Genomic DNA, 19,447 nt, shown 5'->3' with positions numbered 1-19,447 from the left:
TCCTTCCTTCCTTCCTTCCTTCCTTCCTTCCTTCCTTTCTTTCTTTTTTTCTTTCTGTCTTCCCTCCTTCCTTGCTTCCTTCCTTCCTTTCTTTCTATCTTTCTTTCTTTCTCTTTTTTCTTTCCTCCCTCTCTCCCTCCCTCCCTCCTTCCTTCCTTCCTTCTTTCTTTCCTTCTTTCCTTCCTTCCTTCCTTCCTTCCTTCCTTCCTTCCTTCCTTCCTTCCTTCCTTCCTCCCTCCCTCCCTCCCTCCCTTCCTTCCTCTCTCTCTCTCTCTCTCTCTCTCCCTGCAGCTCTGTCTTCAATATTTGAGAGCTGATGGAGTCTGAGAGTTCTGATCATCTAACGCTCCCCAGTGTCACAGGCGGACCCAGAGGCTGAATGTGGCCATCACTTGCTCCAGCCCTCAAGTTTCACTGTGGACAAGAGCAGTGCAGGGGACCTGAGCCACAGCTGGAGTGAAGAGGGAGTACCATGCTCTCTGCCTCTACTCAGTGCAGGGCAGTGAGGGGGCGTGACTGTGAGGGCCAGGTTCAGGGAACAGCAAATTGGGGGTCAGTTGTTCTAGAGGGAAGTTCTAATGATTTGGGGCTGAAATCATGTAACTGAAAAGAAAAAAATGTTCAAGAGGTTGCTGTGAGTCCTCAGTACCTATAAGAAAAACATTTTATTTCCTTTTCTTTAATGTGAATTTTCTCTGCAGTTTGGTGTTGTCAGGAGAGCTCCCCAACCTCAAAGCTGTGACTGGCTGAGTGGGTCCTCTCACTTCGAGGTCACCAGCCATAACTGTCCCCAGGGGACAGTCAGGGATGTGCTTCCACTTAGCAACCTGTGGAACACAAAAATGAGGCTGGATCAGCAGCTGGTGGACAAGGGCTTGCTCCTGGGGTGGCCCTGCCCTTGTGAGGTGGGAAGTACAGACCAACTCTGCAGTGTGGATCAGGCATACTCTGCACTGGGCCTCGGTCTTCCCATTTGTAAGATGAGAGACTTAGACCAGACGATCCCAAGACCCACTGACCTGATAATGCAGGCCTCTGACAGGGTATGGCAGAGTGTGGGGGAAGTGGGGGAATGGGAGGGGGAGAGGAAGGAGGGGGAAGTGAGATGGGAGTCCTCGGCTCAGCTCTTGCATACCCTCCTCCTGCCCCACTGAACTGGGGCTCTAGGTGACATCTCACCACACCCGTGGCTGACCTGACTGCCCTGAGCCCACCTTTCCATCCCCTCCTGAGCCTTCCCCATGGAGAGACACTTCAGACCTCTCTTTCTCAAAGCCTCCAGTGACAGTTGGCTTATCCTTTGCCAAGGGCTACCTCTGTGCCATGGTCTTTGAATGTCCCATGGGCTCTAAGCTGAGGTCTTTGCACAATGTCACAGGGGTGTGTTCAGCACTGCCTGCCTCTTGGGGTCCTCCCTCAAACACCTTTGCTCCCTGGGTACATGGGGCCAGACATCATCCCTGCCACCATCAGGCACTGAGACTGAGAGTGGCCTCCAGGGACTCTGGGTCCCTCTGTTCCAGGGCACCTTGCTCCCAGCCAGTCGCTAGGCCTCTGAGCAACGTGCCTTGTAAAAGGAAGACACACCTTGGAGGTTCACAGTGTAATTTTGTTCAGGGTGGCCTATGATTTTAGGTGTTGCACCAAAAAAGGAGTTAACAACCACTGAAGCCCACAGAAGAACAAAAGTGGCTTTCTTTGAAATGCTCTCAGTCCTTCTGATGAGCTCAGGGAGGAAGTCTGCATTTGTGCTGGTCTCTACGGCCTCCCTAACTCCAGCTAACGTTCTTTATTTATTATTTATTTGTTCATTTTTAAACTTTTTATTTCATATTGAAGTAGAGTTAACAATGTTGTGTTAATTTCAGGTGTACAGCAAAGTGATTCAGTTATACATATACACGTATCTATTCTTTTTCAAATTCTTTTCCCACTTAGGTTGTTACATAATACTGAGCAGAGTTCCCTGTGCTATACAGTAGGTCCTTGTTGGTTATCCATTTTAAATATAGCAGTATGTACATGTCAATCCCAAACAGCTAATGTTCCTTTTTAACAAATAGACAGTGAGCTCTAGGCTCAGAACCTTCAGTGGAAAATGTTTAAATACTAATGTCTGGCTTTTGTTATATACTTTCACAATTACCATCTCTTTTATGATAAATGAGACTGGTTTTCCATTTAATAGCAGTATACAAAGTTTAAAACTTTTAAATGGATTCACATAAGAGACAGAAAAGAAGTTGACTTGGATAAAGATTATTCCATCTGAGGCTTGGCTGTGCCTGGAGTTTGGGAAAGCTCAATACAGAGAGGTGGGAACTCTCCAAAGGCAATAATCTCTACCCTCATGGGCTGGATCAAAAGGGCCCTCCAGGTACCCATTTTATCTTGGCCCCCATTCCTTCTCCCAAACTTTCCAGTTCCCTAACTTCTTATCCCAGTCATCAATATTTGTGTTGGTCCTCCTGCCATGCTTGGGTGGTCTCTGGTTTATCAACCCCAGCCTTCTTCATTTCGGGTCCTAGAATCAGCTGTGGAGTAAGCCTGGTGGAAAAAGATCCCATGCTATCAGCTTCAGCTCCATAAAACACCCCTCACCATCCCCACTCTTCCAGTCTCTTCACCAAGGCAGCCCACCACCCAGAAAAGAAGTTACTTCCGATGGAGTTGGCTTCCCAATGTGTATGGCAGACCCATCTAACCAACATAGCTGAGGGTCTTCACTTAGGGGTCACAGTGGGTCAGTTACCTATCTCAGAAAGTGTTTTGAAAATAATATGTAAGTGATCTATGAAGATTCTTGAATGAATGTGACAAAAATATAACTTAAAAATGCAGCAGTTGCTGATGTTCATGGTCAGATTCCTTGCATTTTCACTTGGGCCATGTCTTAGGCTCATTCTTGCCGTCAGCTTGAGTTCTGATACCTGTCCTCCCTCTTCTGGCACCAGTACTAGGCTTTGCCTCTTTGCTACTTTCATCAGTTCTGCTGAGAGCACCAGTTATAAACAACCTACCCCAACAGGAAGTTCACTGGGATAAATGAAAGTGCTCAGTTAATATTAGCTGAACGAATGGATAAGCTCCATGCAAGGTTTCAATCATAATTGTTGCTTGATGCTTTTGCAGAAGATGGAAAGTTCCAGCAGTTATCTGAGACAGCATGGCAAGCTGACCAGACCCAGTTAGACCTTTTGGTTTTAATTTCAGTTTGATGAAATAATTCCACAAGGAAACAGTACAAATTTGAAGGTTTGAGCTTAAGGCCCCCAAAGAAATCATTTCTTTATTACATTGCAAGTTAATATTTTCTTTCCATGTACTGTTTGCCTACATAAGCAAAACTACCATTTGTACTGCTTTGCAAGAAAGAAAAAACTTTAATCACACTCAAACTCATAATCACATTCAAATTGAATAAATTTAAATTGGAGATTCAAAGTCTACCAACCTTTCTAATTACGTGTATATATGTATTTTTCCCTCATGAAAATCTGTATATTTTCATGCTTTGCAACCTTTCTGTTCAGAAAGATATTGTGAACATCTTGCCATATGAGTAGATCCAAAACTACCACACTGATTACTCACTATTGAAATTTTAGATTGTTTCCATTTTTTCTTTTATAAAAAATAATATTGTGTTGAACATTCTTGCCCTTTACTATTGGAAAATTAGGTTCTTAGCAATTTTCAAAAATGTTCTAAACAGCACTTTATGAACAATATGCTAAGAACATATTTACACACTTATCTAAGAATTATTTTAGTATAAATTTCTAGTAGCTGGGTTGCTCACCAAAGAAAAATGTACTCTTTTAAATGACTTTGGTAACTTATCAAATTGTTTTGCAGTAATATTATAACAATTTATATATCCATGGGCAAAATGTAAATGTACCTAATTCCTCACATACTCACTAGCATTGTGTATTATTTTTAAATGTTCCCAATTTGACAAGTGAAAGTGGTGTTTATTCATTGTTTCAAAATATTTCCTTGATTACTTGTGTAGTCCTTGGATTTATCAGTTATTCATTTTTCTATTTTGGTAAATAGTCTCTTTATACATTGGTCTATTTTTTTTTCTATTGGAGTAGCCACTCTCTTTATCTACCCTTTGTCTACTTCATGTATTCTTAGTTTGTGGTTTGTTTTTAATTTTAATTTTTTTGCCATATTTGCATAATTATTATGCAATTAAATCTTTCACTTTTATTGCTTTATGGTTTCTGTTTTTGGCGTCATATTTTAAAAGGCCTTCCCTCTCCCAGAATGATAGACATTTTTACTTGCAAGTGTCTTCATTACTTTTGTGGGTTCATATTTTACACTTATAGTTTTAAGGAAGTTAAATTTTTATAAGGTATGCATTAGGAACTTAATCATTTCTCCAAAATATTAGTTACTTTTTATGATATTAACTATCGAATAATCAATCTCTTCCTTATTATTTGAAGCACCGTTTATTATGTACTAAATTCTTATACTTGTGTTTATTTCTGGACATCATTTTCCACTGTTTTCCTTGTCTATTTTGGTGCTGCTGCCACACTATTTTGATTACTACAGATTTGTAGTATGTTTTAGAATTTGATGGAACAAGGAGTCCTCTATGATTTTTTCTCTGCATGGTTTTACTTGTTTATTCTTTCATATGCATTACAGAAGTTCTACACACAGAGACATATGCCATTAATACTGGTGTAGAATTACATTAAGTTGGTAGACTAACTTGGAGCAAACTGCCACCTTAACAATATTGACTCTTGATTGGAAACAAGGATCTGATAAGTCTATTTATTCAGGTGTTTTAAAAACCTCTTTCAGCATTACTGAGGACCATATTCTATAAAATGACTCAAAAGGTCAAAATTTTGCCAATGATCCATGGATTACCAGTGCTGAATTTACTTACAGGCCCAGATAACTTTCTTAAAATGAGTACTAGAAGTCCAGAAACTGGAAGCTACTTAAGTAGAACTCCACTTTTCTGTTCACCCTAAAAAATATAAGGACACTAATCTTGCCAAATATTTCAGGAGAGGTCATATTTCTTTTAATCTAGGGTATCAGATTTATAGAAAAATATGGTAGTATTAAGTCTTCACCTTTCCCCCTCTCATCTACATTTCATCCACCCTCCAAAAAAGTCCTCTGCAGTCACATTAGACGGTGATGGAGAAGGACAAAGGTGACAGCATTCCAAATGAGAATTCTCAGTAATTCTCTGACAAGCCCCCACCGGCTGTCTGCAGCGGATGCAAGACCAGGATGTGCCATTTTGCACTCTATAATGTCATGTAATATGTACCCGCAGCCACTAGAATGAGGAGAATTTACGATGAGGACACAGGACTCCACTGAGGATTTCCTTGCTTTTGCAGAAGTTGCGAGTTTCTCAAATTTGAGAGAGAGGAAGAGGTAGCTGCTCTTTGAATTAAACAACACAGCTGTTCAGGGCTCTAAATGACTATTTAATTTCCGACCAGATATAGGAACCAGGCCGTACCCCCAATTGAGGGCACGCAGACAAAATGGCCAAGTGTGATCCTTAATTTGTCAATAATGATTTTAGGCCATGACCCTTAATAGAACCCTGTCACTGGTGAGGTGATTTATGCCTCCTGTGATGACATCAGTACCAATAGCTCTGATAAAAGAACACTTATATTGGAGCAAACAGGATGATGAATGGAATCCGGTCTCCTTAGTCATCTCATTACTGCCTCTCCTTCAGCACGGAGCTAATGTAGCGAGTCATCGCATGTCTGGGGAGTAGTTTGGAGGCTGAATTTAATAGTGGAAGTGCGGAAAATGTACTGTCGCCCTGGGTCAGGAGTGGCAGAGGGTGCATTTGAAGTCTGTGTGTACAAGAAGAGGCAATTGTGCCGAAAATCGCTACACTTCTGTGCCACCCAAGACTGCACAGTGCCCCTATCTCATTGGATGGCAGAGCTTTCGCTCCACATGGTTTCAAAATGTGACTCTCTAAAATCACAGCGTCTTATCTTCTGGACCATGAGGGTCTTCCCCTTGAATACGCCCATTCTTCTCTCCTCCTCCCTTCCTCCCTGCCTGTTTCCCCTCATAGATATGGCTGGTCCCTGATGCAGAGAAGAGACTTACAAAGGTGCAGGAAATGATGCAAAGATGCCCCTTTCAGACATGTGGGAGTGGGGGCTAGAAGTCAGGAGGTTGACCTCTCCTCATGGCTTCAGCCCTGGCTAGCTGTGTGATCTTGGACAAGTCACTTAGCCTCTCTGAACCTTAGTAACTCTATTTTTGGAAAAGGGTGCATCTAGGTGTATTTCCAAGTTCTCTTCCTGCTCCAAAACATAAGTCTTTTGAAAAGTGCATGCTTTGAGAGCAAGAATGAAAACCATGAACCCAATCTTTCCCTGAAAACACCAATTCTGGGTAATATCAATGACAGAGGGACCTTGCACATAATAAGGAGGAGAATATATCCCCATGGACTATTCAAAAGATGTGTATGTCACCCATAATTTGGCCAGCCCTGAGTGCAGTGACTCTGCTGTACAGAGGGGAGTAGATGCAGTTTTATTAGCGCAATTTTATTGCCCTCACCAGCTGCACTCTTTTCTCTATAAAAGGTAATTACTTCCAATGGTAACAAGCTAATTGATTGCTAATTAAATCAATTGGCACACTAACCGCTGTCAGAAAGTGACAGATTAGAGGGTCATGTGATGGTGTGTTAGTAATGAAAAGTGGACATGGTCTGAGGGTGATTGACACATGAGATGAAAAGCGATTTGGGATCTCCGAGGTGGTCAGAGCTAGGGCAGGGAGAACATGATTGATTCAATGGTGACTGTCAGAGAGGAAATGAGAATTGAATGGAATTCAGTGTCTGCCTGAACCCTCACCACATGATGCTCCAAGTTTTTTCACATGTAAATAAGGGAGATGGAGACTTCTTGCAAATGAAATGCCAAAATAGAAAGGACAAAAAGGGAGGGGGGGACTGAAAGTGAAAGTGTGTGAGCCTTAAAGGAACAGAGTTTTGTGGGGTTTTTTTTGTCATTTAGCAACTTGAGACAATATAAGAAGAATAATTATTGTTCATAATTTGCCCACAAGTCTCAGCAACCTGGCTGCCTGTGTGCTTATCATCTTTGACTGCCTTTTAGAAGGTGTTTATCTGCTGTCATTATCAAAAAGGGAAAGTATTTATTGTCTGCATATGCAGTACATCATAGCCTGATGAGGACAATGAATTAGATATTAATTTTGGGTGCAGGGAAAGTGCACAGTGACTCTGCTGCAATGATAGACATATGTTTCAAAGGAAGTGATGTTGGCATTTTGACTGCCCAGTGCCTTGTCTGCAGCAGGCTCTGAGCTCTGAAGTTGCTCTGGAAGTTTCCAGCAGCCCTTATACAGAGATTAAGAAAGAAACCACCCACCATGTAGTGTGGCCTGAGGTCAGTGGAGGTTCCCTATCCTTACATCCTAAGATCTCTCCTCTGATACTTACTGAAGTCTGAAAATCTATCATGAGCCCCTTATCACCCTGGGTTTTGAAGAGAAATGGAGAAGTGAAGATCTGGGGGTAAATCTAACTGCATTTACTGGCTGTGGGCTGCAAGGAGTCGGCCTAGCTTCTCTGAACCTGTTTCCCCATCTGTGAAATGGGTAGAATATAACTCACTCCCCAGGGCTGTGGTGAGAACTACCTAAGATATTTCATGCAGAATACTCAGTTCACAAAGCTTGCTTGAGAAATGGGAGTTAATAACATTAATCCTAGCAGTAGTTACACTATTAAGCCTCAACATAAGCCCCCAGTTCAGCCTGGTGAGAGGAAAAACCAGGTTCTGGAGCCAGAAAGTGATGGGGTGAACGGGAATTCTGAAATTTCCTCCTTTTTGGAAAATTTACCTAATTTCTGATACCTCCAGTTTTATCATTTGTAAATGGAGTGAAAATACCTATTTCAGGTTTGGGGCTATTTTGAGGATTAAATAATTTAATGCATGTGGAGTTCCTAACACAGATGCTAATAAGTGTTATTTTCTTCTCCCACACACTAAGATTTTTAAAAATAGGCAGAATTGCTCTGTATTGGGTTCTTGAAAGGCTGTTTTTGTGTGTGTATGGCAAACAGGAGCATGGCTACAGTTGAGTGCTGGAGACCTGGGAAGTCTCTGGCCCTTTATGTCCTCAATTAGTACCCGCACTGTGCATCTGTCACTCCAGTCGTGATTTCAGTATCCAAAGGACCAGGTGTTGGTCCCATTACAAATCAACCTATCCCAGGATTTCCATGTGTCCTCACCCAGCCAGGGCCTCCCAATTCCATCTTGTTCCAATAGTGATCTGCAGAAGCCAGCAAAGGCTTCACAACTTTGCTGGTAATGCAGAGTTCCCACACGTGAGTATGCTGAGAAGCAAAGAGAGAGATGTGCAGTACGTTTCCTTCTGCAAGGGGCAATCTCTCTCACACCCACAGCACACATGCAGTAATCTTTTTGAGGCCAATGATGGCTCAGCAGCAGAGCTGTCTCTGATTATTCTGAACAATTAGCTGAAACAGAACAATGTGCCCACATCCCTCAGGAGCATGTGAATTTACATGTACATACTCAGGCTCATCCCGCTCTGGTTCTGCTCAGAGGAACCCTGCTCCTTCGCAAAGGAGAATAATCTCATAACAGAGTCCCTGTCAGTCTATAGGGACTGCTCATGATGCTTAGAACTTTTCTGAATGACTCAAGGACTTGACGGTTGAAAATACAAATTCCCATATTTCTCATGAGAACATGGACCAGTGGTTTCCAACATTTGCTGTACATGGGAATCACCTGGGTAGCTTCAGCAATACAGAGGCCTGGGATCTGCCCCTGAGATTCTAAATTAGGTGTCTGGGGTGCAGCATGGGCAGTGGGATTTTTAAAGCTCCTAGGTGATTTATGACAGCCAAGTTGAGAACGATGACTTGGTTATGGCTTGGTTAGACAAGGCAAACACACCTGGGTAGAGCAGGGGGATGCCTAGGGAGGGATTTTCTGCCACACAAAAGTGCTTTCAATCTGCTCCTGGGTTTCTGAAATCCTGACATCTGGGATCACCATCTATTGCATCATGGTGCATGGGTTAGGCTGCAGATCATCCTGTGAGAGGGAGGTGGGTTGTTTATAACGGGTACACTATGGACCTTTCTGGAGAGCATGCTTCATGACATGAGGAGAGAGCTAAGGCCACTGGGTTGCTTCAGGGAGAAATAGTTGTGGAGAGAGGTGCAGGGGAGCCTCTTTATTATGCTGAGTTCCAGGCCTTGCTGCCAGGCCATGGGCCAGTATTTGGGGTTGTGAGACTATTCCCATCCCCTTTCTCTTTTATTCCTGAAGTCACAATGTTCCACAGATACCATGGACAGAGCACACATTTTCCTCATGGATCCCTCCACCTTGGGGTGTGCAAGCCCCAGGGGGAATGGTCATTTGGTGAACCCTCAGACCATCAGAATCTTGAGTGGCTTCCAAATCAGTAATTGAGGATTGTGGTAACTTTTGCAGGTGACTTGTCAGGTTTACAAAAGCAAGACAGGTTTTAGCAAATTGTCACTTCAAGTCATTGTCTAAGAAAAATGTAAGGAAGCTCTGCGGTTTGAGCTCATCTCTCACCTCAACAGAAGGAAGCAATGCAACAGCAGGGAGTGGATGAGCTTCTCCCAGGCCACCCAGTGTGGGTCACTGAGGAAAGTTACCATCATTTTACACTGTCTGCTGGAGTGTCTGCAGGATCTACCCTGTCACCCAGACTTCCAGACCTGTCTTTCCAGACCTAATTACACTTCTTGGCAGATGGAGCAGGCTCAGGAATGAGAGGCTGTGTGGTATAGTGGTTAAAGGCACAGACTCTGGAGTAACTTTGCTGGGCCCCAAAGCCTGGCTCTCACACTGTCTAGCTGAGTGACTGTGGACAAGTTATTTAAACTGTCTGTGCCTAATTTTTCATCTGTAAAGGGAGGATAGTTACATTTATATACCCCATAGGGTTGTTGTGAGGATTAAATAAGCTAATATCTTTAAGACTGTAAGCTACGATTATAAGAGCATAAAAAGCACTTCGTTACTTCACTTTGCTATTGAAGAGTCTGGGTTGGACAACTGCCAGTGAAGATTATAGTTTTTCTGTTTAATTATTTGCTATTTAATTCAAGGAAGCAATCAAATCCAACCTGGACCACACGGAAAAGGAATAATACAAAGGCAAAGATAGATAGACTGGCTTGACAATAGAAGACTATAATAAGCCCCCAAGCAATCTCCTAGGTGCGTTGGACTAAAGGGCCCATCAGTTGCTATAATGATGAAGATAATTATTGCAGTGACACTCCAGGCATTGTGCTACATGCTCTGTTTAACCCTCTTAACACTCCACAAGGTTAGTGTTGTCAGACTGATACAAGAAAGAGGCTCAGAGAGATTAACTAATTTGTCCCAAATTACATGGTTAAAAAGTGATAGGAGTGGGATTCAATTTCAGGTCTGTGTGACTTGATAGTCTGGACTATTAGAGTCAAAATTGATAGTACCATCAGAACCCAGCCGAATATTATTTATAGTCTCTCACATATCATTATGCTTGTCATAGTCTTATAACCAGTTGTATCAGTTAGGGTTCAGAGAAACAGAAACAGTGGGAGACACGTACGAAAATATTTATTACGAGGAATTGGCTTACATGATTGTGAAGGCTGGAAAGGCAAGTCTGAAGTCCAAAGGTCAGGTCATCAAGAAGGGCAAGCTGGAATTCTCAGGCAAAAGCTGAAGCTGCTATCCACAGGTAGGATTTCTTGTTCTTTATGAAAACCTCAGTTCTGCTCTTAAGGTCTTTCAGCTGATTGAATCAGGCTCACCCAGTTTATCTAGGATAATCTCTCTTACTTGATGTCAACTGATAATGGACTTTAATCACATCTACCAAATATCTTCACAGCAATACCTAGATTAATGTTTGATTGAATAACTGAGGACTACAGCCTAGACAATTGACACATAAAATTGATCATCACAGTCTACCCCTTGTTAACTTAGCATCCATACATAGCTGTTTTAAAAAAAAAAAATTATTGGAGTAGAGTTGATTTACAAGGTTGTGTTAGTTTCAGGTGTACTGCAAAGTGATTCAGTTATACATATACATATATTCATTCTTTTTTAGATTCTTTACCCATATAGATTATTACAGAATATTGAGTAGAGTTCCCTGTGCTGTACGGTCCTTGTTAGTTATCTAGTTTATATACAGTAGTGTGTGTAAAACAGAAACAGACTCACAGATTTCGAAAACATACTTAATCTCCTTAAACGGACTTAATCTCCAAATAAAGGCAGTAGCACAGTTATACTTACCCCTAAAATACTACAACTATTCTGCATACAACCAAAAAATGCTAACTTTTTCCCCAGAAGAGCATGCAAAGTCCTTGAATGATATGTACTCTTCTCCTTTGATATTTTATAATTTAAATACTGTTATATAAAGCTAACTATTATTAGTAATCTTATATGATAAGGGGATAAGAAATGTAGAAAACAGAAATTTTTTATTAGAATATATAGAAACATATTCATAACAAAATAAGGAATAAATGCTTGTAACTATCAAAGTCCTGGTTTCTGCAAGTGGTTATGTGTTGTAGATGGTATTTATAATTATGTTCTTTTTCTGTGGATACAGAGGCACAAGGAGGTCAAAGTGATCAGGTGACAGTCTCAACTTCCAGTTCAAGGAAATTATTTTGTGTCCCCTGGTGAAAGCATTCCTGCCCTTTGGAACTAAAGCCTTTAGACCAGCAGAGCCTAAGATCATAGGCATGGGAAGCATAAGTTTTGCTAGTGGATCTCTCTCATTTCCACCTCTTAAATCCTGGACCCAGGAATACGGGTTATGGGAGAAGCAGCAGAATATATTTAACACTGATTTAGAACATATACAGCCTCCTACAGGATATTACCCTGCACCACTTGTACTGCCACCTAGTTGGCACTGTAACTAGGTCTTCAGAAGGTCACTCCTTGCTTCTATCAAGCCAGCTGTTCAGGATGATGGGGAACACATTAAAACTAGAAAATTCTATGAGCATGGGCCTGTTGTCACATTTGATTTTTTTGAAAAGTGACTTCTTTTATCAAATCAATATTGTCTGGAATACCACCATGATTGTGGATAAGGCATTGTGTCAGTCCATGGAGGGTATATTTGGAAGAAGTACTGCATGCAAGGAAGGCAAATGTATATCCAGGGCACATATAGTTAGAACAAAGTGCTGTCTCTTCTGTGATGGAGACAGTCTGATGTAATCAACCTGCCTCCAGATAGTTGGATGATTACTCTGGGAATTGTGTCGTATTTGGTGCTGAGTGTTGGTCTTTGCTGCTAACAGAAGATAGAGCACTCAAGTGGCTGTATCCAGATTGTCCTTGATGAATGGAAGTCCACGTTACTGAGCCTCTACATAACTTCCATCCCTTCCACCATGTCCACTTTGTGGCCATTGGGCAATGACAGGAATGGCTGAGGAAAGAGACCGTTATCCACAGAATGGGTCATTCTATCCACTTAATTATGAAAATCTTCCTTCACCAAGGTCACATGTCAGTGAACATTCACATGGGACAGAGATGTCTTGTTCTTTGTCCATTCAGAGAAGCCTATGCACATGTCTCTTCCTCAGACATGCTTGTCATCAATTTTCTAATCATATTCCTTCCAAGTCCCTGACCATCCATCCATGCTACTGGCTGCAGCCCATAAGTCAGCATGGACTTGTACCACTGGCCATCTCTCCTTCCTATGAACAATCATGTGTACTACTCAAGGTTCTACATGCCTCCTCACTGTCTTTCAGAGAAATTCCAGAAAGGGGCTGCAGTGCTAAACAGTCCATTTTCAGGCAATGCCTGAGGAAAAGGTAGAACCATCTGTTAACTAAGCCAGAGTTTTCTTTTCCTCAGTCAGCTGGTCATAGGAAATGCTCCATGAGGCCATGGATGCAGGCTGGGGTACAGAAGGTAGCAGGGGTCATAGCCATTTGCATTTGGGCCATATTTCTTCATGGAACTTATGTTTGCCTTTCAGACCTGCTTGAGTCCAATCTCATATATACCACTTCCATTTGGTAATAAGGTGCTCCTGTGCTTGGCTAACTTAGGGTTTGGTGGGTTACTTCATGATGGGCAGCTCAGTTCACATGGTAATTTGATGGTCCATGATTAAGTCATTGTTCACTCTCTATTAAATCCCAGGAGCAAGTTAAAAGCTGTTTCTCAAAAGGAGAGTAGTAATCCATGGAGGGGGGATGGAATTTACTACAAAATCCTGAAATTTTGTGCTGTGATTCACCTATGGGGATTGGCCAAAGGTTCCCAACAGCAGTTGCATTTGACAGGGATGCTTCAAGCACTGTAGGATCTGCTGGATCAAGTGCCAGAAGAGTTTGCACAGCAGGCTTCTTTTGTTCCAGACTCTACTCAAAGTTAGTGACTTTTGAGGTTACTCAGTAAGTGGGCTGGAGTAGCACACCCAAATGAGGCATGTGTTGTCTCAAAAATCTAAAGAGACCCACTGGCATAGTGCCTCTTTTTTGGTTGTAGCAGAGGCCAGGTACAACGACTTATCCTTCACCTTAGAAAGGATGTCTTGACATGCCCCGCACACACACCTTGACCCCGAGAAGCTTCACTGAGGTGAATTTTTGCCATATTTACTTCCTATTCTCTGACAGGCAAATGTCTTAACAATATGTATAGAGCAGTTGCTACTGCCTGCTCAGCATAATAACTCAATGTAATGAACCAGCATGATGTCTTGTGAATGTGAAAGGTGATCAAGGTCCCTGTGGACTATATAATGACATAGAACTGGAGAGCTGATAGACCACTGAGATAGAACAGTGAGGGTGTATTGCTGGCCTTGCCAGCTGAAAGCAAACTACTTTTGGCTATCTTTGCTAACAGGTCTCAAAAAAAACAAAAAAGTATTTGCCAGATCAATAGCTCCATACCAAGTACCAGGGGATGTGTTAATTTGCTCAAGCATGAAACTATATCTGGAACAGCAGTTGTAATTGGAATAACCATCTGATTAAATTTATGATAATCCACTGTCATTCTCCAAGATCCATCTGTTTTCTGCACGGGCCAAATAGGAGAGATGAATGGGAATGTGGTGGAAATCAACACCCCTGCACCTTTCAAGTCATCAATGGTGACAGTAACTTCTGCAATTCCTCCAGGAATGCAGTATTGCTTTTTCTTTACTATTTTTGTAGGTAGAGATAATTCTGGTGGCTTCCACTTGGCCTTTCCTTCTATGATAGCCCTCACTCCACAGGCCATGGAACCAATCTGAAGATTTTGCCACTTAGTTCTGAGATTCTGAATATCCATATTCCTAAAGGGTATTCAAGGTCTGGGGAAATAAGCACAGGATGGTTTCAGAGACCTATGAGGACTCACTCTGATGGACCTGAGATAAATCTCTATTGGTCACCTGACCTTTATAAGGCCCTACTCTGGTGGGCCACAGTGATGTTTTGAGTCTCCAGGGATTAGTGTCAGTTCAGAGCCAGTGTCCAAGTAGTCCCTAAAAAGGTCTGATTATTTCCCTTTCCCCAGTGCACATTCTCCATAGTATATGGCCATAGGTCCCTCTGAAGTAGGGAGAAAGGTTAATAACATACATTTTTCGTACTGTATTGGGGTTTTTCCTCAAGGGGACCCCATCTCCCCTTCATTCAAGGGATCCTGGGCCTGTAAACTGACTAAAGTCTTGAAATTGATTGACGTGCTATAAATCTCTGTTTTGATGATTCAAGTTAGAATTCTGTTTACCTGAACTCTTCTGCTTATACCAATCAAATAAAAAATTCATAGACTGCCTACCTATTTCTTTTCTAGGGATACTAAGATCAACTAGCCAATACCACGTGTCTCTGTAAGTCAGACTGGTCTGATTACTACTTTGACCTTATTATCTATTATGGTAACCATACTCACCGTGCCTTTGGTAATTAAGTGCTGCCACTTGGTCCCTACCACTTGAGATCCAGTGATTCACATTGCATTTAAGGATCCTAGTTCAATGGCAACAATTCTCACTATAATATCTGACCTACGAAGAAGAGCAAGCACACACCTCTTCAGGGATGCTAGGGAAAGGGGTAGGGTAGGAGGAATTGGGAGATTGGGATTGACACATATACACTATTGATACTATGTATAAAATAGACAACTGATGGGAGCATACTGTATAGCACAGGGGACTCTACTTAATGCACTGTGGTGTCCTAAATGGGAGGGAAATCCACAAGGGAGGGAATATATGTATATGTATGGCTGATTCATTTTACTGTGCAGTAGAAGTTAACATAACATTGTTAAGCAACTATACTCCAGTAAAAATTAATTAATAATTAAAAAACTGGGAGAAGAAAAAAAGGATGCTGGGGATCCCCTCACAAATTTATTTCTCACAGCCAAGGTAAGAGTGTATCAAAAGCTGGACCCTTCCACAGTGGGTGAGTTAGTCTTACATGATAAATCCACTCTACCATTCCAATCTCCCTAAACCTTTTTTAAAAATGTTATATTGGAGTATAGTTGATTCACAATGTTGTGTTAGTTTCAGGTGTACAGCAAAGTGATTTAGTTATACATATACATGTATCGATTCTTTTTCAAGTCCCTAAGCCTTTGTATATCTTCCTTCATAATACACTAAGACTGTTCTGGTACTTCAATTCATTTAATGTAAGCCATCTTTGGTTCCATGTTTTGGCCAACCAAACATATTTTTAGAGCCCTTTCTAACCCTTCAAACTAAAACATATATGAGTATCCAGCACTCCTGACTTAAAGAGCCACCATGATGATAATAATTAACAGTCAAATAAAAACATTTCAAGCTTCTGTAACGTTTATTATTAGAACCAACATCCTCCCAAAATTATTGTGCATTTTAAGGGACTTAATGTTTTGCTCTGTCTTTCCTTTCTTCTTGAACCCTCAAACATCTTTCCTTCTATGGCTTTTTTTTTTTTTTCATCTCTACCCTAAGTCAACCTAAATGTGGAACATAACTCCTGTCATTGCTTCCTCCTGAATATTTTTTGCCTAATGAAGTTGTGTGCAATAGGCTTAGGGGAATGTAGGAAGGTTATTTCACAGCTCAAAATTGAACCTCCAGTTTGTTGTAGAAAGTCCTCAGCCTTTCCTACCTCTGGGACCTGTTTCCTGGAGTTTCTTCATCTCATGTCCCAGGTGTTTCCCATGGTGGCAGGCCTTCTCTGCACTATCTCTTCTTGTACCTCTTGACTTCTCCCTTTTGTTTCTAGGCACACTTACCACCCTTCTCACAGGCTGTCCAGGTATCTTCAGATGTTCTTATTTCATAGTGCATGCCAATTTTTATGTTTGTTTGCTTCCTTTCTCTGCTTTCTGACCAAATTTTCCCCAGTGAGGAATTTTGTCCAAAGCTTTTAATATTCTATCTATATAGTTTTTCCAACCCTATATAAAATTTAGCTCTCTATGAATGTCTTTTCACATCTATTATTTTATTTGTTCTTCACAATGACCTTTTAAGGCTGATAGAGCAGGTAAATTATCAGCAGTTTACAGATGAAAAAGCTGAGACTGAGAGAGGTAATGTGAGCAGTGTCTGATTACCCAGCAAATGAACAACCCAAGAAATGAACTCAGAGCTGATAAAGAAGCTTTGACATCATTGTATCCCACCTCTCGTTAGTCATGGGAATCTTTACAGAATCTCTGAAAGTTTCAAGAATATTGGTCTGGTGTTAATAGGGGAAAACTAAAACTGAATCATTTACTTGTCAATTTACTCATTGCAGACTCCAGTGAATCATTGTTTGATGATCATCTTCCCTGGCACCTGGAGCTTCCCTAAGTAGTTCCTTTGTCACGCTTAGAAGGGGACTACAATTCAATCCTCCCACCTTTGTGAAGTGAGTGTAAAGAAGGAGCCTTCTTTTGAACTGAATTGGAGGGTCTTCCTTGGCTATTCACATGGGTGAAAGCAGAGAGAGCCAGCCCTAACTCTGGCTGGTATCCTGCAAGCCCTTAAATCTGACCAGCTTTTGCAGATTTGACCATACATTCACCTGGTTTTCAGTTCAAGTTATATTTGCCTGTTTGCCTCACCCACCCCACCCACAAAGCTGGTTGATTCTCTACAATATTGGATATTGGCTTGTCTGTGTCTGGGGCTAGAGTTAGGCAGAAGGTAAGGTAGCACTGCCTTCTCCAGGGTCAAATTGAGAAAGATGCTAAGAGCTTTTCTTGGAGGACACATTACTCTGGGGAATAGAGGCTGTGGGAGAGACAGAGCCATGGTCAGGAGATTATGACATCTCCAGGGAAGGTGGAATGCTTGCAACCTAAATACAAGGAGTCAGAAAAGGACCTGCAGGTTGGTGGTCTAATGAATGCATTGTGCCAGGGTGAGGAATTATGCATAAATTCCTCCACAGATGGGAGCTGCAGTAGGCATCCTTTAGTTTAGTGCCCAGACATGCCATGGTGTGGGGAAGGGCAAGGTAAAAAAAACTAACTGTTCTGGACTCTTTGATTTGCCAGTATGACTCCCCTTCTGCTTAATCTCCTAGGGCGAGGTCCAGTATTCTTCCAGGTCACAGCTTGTGAGGTTCAGTATTCTTCCAGGTCACAGGTCTTGTGATAATGCCCAATGCCCTTGTCTCTTGGACCCTCCTGCTCTCTTGGGCTCTCTTGGAGCCCACTGTTCCTATGGCCTCCACTGAAAACAGAGAAGAATCAGACACTGTTTAGTACAACCATAAGCAACTAGTAAGTCCTTGACTTATTTACTTACTTATTTACTTGCTTACTTAATTACATACACCTTTGATTTTTAGGAAAAACAAGGTAGAAGAATGAATCCAATGATCCTTTTCTTTCTTGCTTTTAAGTTTCATGTGGTCTTAAAAACAAAATCCTCAAACTTGCTAGAGCATCTTTTAGCAAACCCAAGGCCATAGATCCTTTCTGGGCCACCTTCACCCATTTCCTTGGCATGTACTTTCTGGTCTGCTCTCTTGCATGGCTGCATTTTCTCAGGCATGCAAGAATGCTATGTGTTCTTTAAATTTATTTTTTCATGTTTCTTGACCTAAGCTGAGTCTTTTAACTTCAGGGAGAGCAGCCAAGTGTCAAATTTGGCCTTTCCCAAGTGTTGCTTACAGAAGGCCCAGCAATCCCCTGAGGTGATTGGCAATGCTGTTTTTGGACCAAATGAAGAAGGCAGCTGCAGATGGTGCTATGGGGAGATGGTGCGCATAAGGCTCCTCTCGCCAATCCTGGATGTGCTTGTCCAGCCAGGCCACCAGAGTCCTGGCTCCTAGTCAAGACCCCAACCTTCTCCCCTAAAGATCATGTGGGATTGCATCCAGATACCTTAGGAGACTGTCGGGCAGCCTGTTCCCCCAGCATGAGATGCCTCCCTTCCCTGGTCTTGGAGCCAGCCTGAACCTGAGGGAAGAATGCTTGACAGAATTAAGTCTCAGGGTCTGTCTGAATCTCACAGCCTTCAGGAGAAACCTGCCTTTCTTAAGCTTTTTAGGTGAAGAAGTCCAGCTTCTGATACTAACTCTGTGGACCTTGAGTCTTTAGCTTTACTCTCTGAAACTCAGTCTCACAACAATCCCCTGGGGGACATATTTGTGGTTTGAATATTTTCAGCATCCATTACTCACTTCTTCTGGGAGTAACACCTCAATGTTCCTTTGTCCATTTCTAGCTCAGTCCATGTAGATCTGGTGAGAATCTTGACCCCAGGTAAAGAGAACATCACCCATAATGGACCAGCCAGTACTTTGCATTCCTCTAGCCACAGGGATTGGTTCAGGGATGAGCACATGACTCAGGTCTAACCAATCAGTGTAATTCCATTGCTGTGACCACAGTTATTTCAGTATTGAATAAATGACCCAAATTGTTCCAATTAGAGTGAGTCCTACAATTTACAATGTAGCAACTGGGAGAAAATTCTCAGTTTTCAGCTGGACTTGAACCTGAAGAGAAGTAGGACTAGAGTTGTTGGCACCACTTGCTGCTAAGTGGTGCCTAAGAATAAAACCAATATGGTGAGTGGAGTCAAGAGAATAACTGGGTCCTGATGACATCATTTTATTTCTGGTATCAAACAGTCTGAAATTATTTATACTCTTGGATTTTCTTTCATGTTATTAATACGTAAGACAGAAACATTTTTCAAATTTAAGCAGTTTGATTCTGATTTAAAGAGTCCTAATATACTCTTTGTGTCACTTCCAACTGTAAACTTGATGCATTCAGCCTCATTTGAGGCTAGATAATAAATTTTCTCTTTGTGACTCAGGCCAAGACTTTGGTAGCTGAGTCTAGCCAAG

This window comes from Monodon monoceros, unplaced genomic scaffold (assembly GCF_005190385.1).
Source record: "Monodon monoceros isolate NGI ecotype Baffin Bay Population unplaced genomic scaffold, NGI_Narwhal_1 Super_Scaffold_16, whole genome shotgun sequence".
Lineage (NCBI taxonomy): Eukaryota > Metazoa > Chordata > Mammalia > Artiodactyla > Monodontidae > Monodon > Monodon monoceros.
The sequence above is the reverse complement of the archived record's forward strand: the minus strand, read 5'-3'. Positions refer to the sequence as shown.